This window comes from Chrysochloris asiatica, unplaced genomic scaffold (assembly GCF_000296735.1).
Source record: "Chrysochloris asiatica unplaced genomic scaffold, ChrAsi1.0 scaffold00105, whole genome shotgun sequence".
Lineage (NCBI taxonomy): Eukaryota > Metazoa > Chordata > Mammalia > Afrosoricida > Chrysochloridae > Chrysochloris > Chrysochloris asiatica.
In genome coordinates this window covers 2,003,024-2,005,133 of record NW_006408623.1, presented here as the reverse complement: position 1 = coordinate 2,005,133, position 2,110 = coordinate 2,003,024, and the positions used below count along the sequence as shown (strand labels likewise).

Below are 2,110 nucleotides of genomic sequence, written 5' to 3'. Positions count from 1 at the left end.
TGTGCTAACAGTAATGCTGGGGTGCAGGCAGAGTAGCAATAAAGAACAGTCCTCGGGGGAGAGCAGCAGTGATTGATGCAGTAGATAAAGGATGAGCCTCTTTGTGGACACCACACCAGGAGCAACTTCCCAGTACTGTGGACATGTGCAAAGTTCCAGATCGCCACCACCAAAGTGGCCCTCCCCATCCAAACAGCCTCCACACGTGGCTGACAACTGCAGGAGCAGGAAAACTCAGCCACAGCGGGTACAGGGACGAGTCTCTGAAGAAACAAGAGTTCAGACAAGCCCATGTGTTCACATACGCATACCCCCTCTACACACAAAGGGCACTGCAATTATTAACACAACTACACAATTTAACAAAGGTGCTGCCAGCCTCCCTGTCACTTCCTTGGCAGGAGGTCAGATCACCTCAGCTTCTAACACACAAAGACACCAGGAGAAGGGCTATTCTGTGTGGTAAGGACAGGCCTTCAAGCAAGAGCAAAGCTAACAGCGACAGCATCAATTGAACATCCCTGAAGAAGATGTGAAGGAACTCTGGTGCGTAGTGGTTATGCCTTGGGCTGCGAACCACAAGGTCAGCAGTTCAAAACTACCAGCTGTTCCGTGGGAGAAAGATGAGGCTTTCTGCTCCCGTAAAGATTTACAGCCTCGGAAAACTAATGTTCTCCCATGTAAACTATCACATAATTCACAATAAAATATTTAAGAAAAAAAAAAAAAAAGATTTACAGCCTCGGAAACCCTGTACAGGGTTGCTATGAGTTGGAACCGACTCCACGGCACATAACAACAGCAACAACAAAGAAGATGTGAACTGCTAATTACAAGTATACAGGACAGAATTACTTCATGTCCCACACCCCATGGATGGGCACAGCAGTCATTTCCTGCACAATGGTGAAATCAAACAAGCCTTGGATCTTGCTTCAGCAAGTGGAATTCTGGAGTATAGAAGGAAACTAGGCCTCATGCTAAAATTTGCACTTGCTTCTTAGAAAGTACTTTGTAATCTATTTCTTGAGGGAGAAAAAACCAAGAAACTAACAAATGCACAAGTTTCTAAGGACTCCATATATGGGACTTTTTATCTGTAACACTTATATAGTCCATGGTAATGGAATCCATCCAGGGTTTCCAGCAAAGCTAACCTGAAAAATAATGAAAGCTACCCCTATATAATTAGGTCCAGTCTAGGCACAGGAAGCCACAGCTGGCTGACTGATCAGGGTTTCTTAGGACTGAATGCTGGTTGAATTGAGCATTCGAAAAGTAGCATCGTATTGGGAAGCCTCTGAAAGTTCTTGTGCTCAGGAAGCTGCCATTGAGGTCCAGGGTCTTGATGACTCCATACCTGTCGGCACGGGGCATTTCCTTTCCTAAACAGATGGCAGTGCCTAAGGTGGCAGTGCTTACTGGCTTGCTGCTAGAAGGTGTAAGCCGGGATACAGGTGAGCAGTGGACTGGTCCCCTTGAGACAGGCCGAATGCTACTGTAGCATTGGAGATGATGGTTAGTGTTCAGCTTGTGAACTTTGCCGGGAATGCTGGGTACCAGTCCTTGCCTCTTGCTGGGCATCTGCGGAGTGCTACCCTAGAGCATCTTTGCCTCCATTGGCTTTCTGTTTTCTCTTTCCTGCTTGGCTTTCTCTTTTTCCAACAGATGCATCTCCCATTGTCCCTTCACATACTCCATGGATTTTTGTCCATTCACTACAAATGCCTGTGAATGCTCCTGTTGCCACATTTCAATGCATACCTTTAGCATCTCTTCCAGCTTAGGGAGTGTTTTCTAGAGTTTGGTGCGTTGATTTTCCTCTTTTAGAAGATATACCCTCCATGGTTTATAAATCAGCTTGGATGTGATGCTTTTCTCTCAAACTCTAGGAAAAGCTTCCAGCTTTCTTCTCACTTCTGAACACCTTCTAAGAGTTTCTTATGAACTTTGTATAGTTTCTTAACTGTACAAACTCAGCGTCATGGAGCTGGAGCAGAGTTTTTGTGTGGTTCTCATCATAATAAAGGGCAAAAGCTTGTCTCTGTGCCTGGCTGTCAAAACACTGGTCCCAGAACTGAGTCAGCTCCACTCAAATTACCTCAATCAC

The 2,110-nt window shown here is 45.5% G+C and overlaps 1 protein-coding gene and 1 pseudogene across 1 annotated transcript in view; one reads left to right on the top strand and one right to left on the bottom strand.

Annotated features, from left to right (window-relative positions):
* FAM53B (family with sequence similarity 53, member B) overlaps positions 1–2,110 on the top strand; it is a gene marked incomplete at its 5' end in the record, with an annotated part of 77,231 nt that overhangs the window by 53,385 nt on the left and 21,736 nt on the right. The window lies entirely within an intron of this gene.
* LOC102812926 overlaps positions 1,189–2,110 on the bottom strand; it is a 2,437-nt pseudogene continuing 1,515 nt past the window's right edge.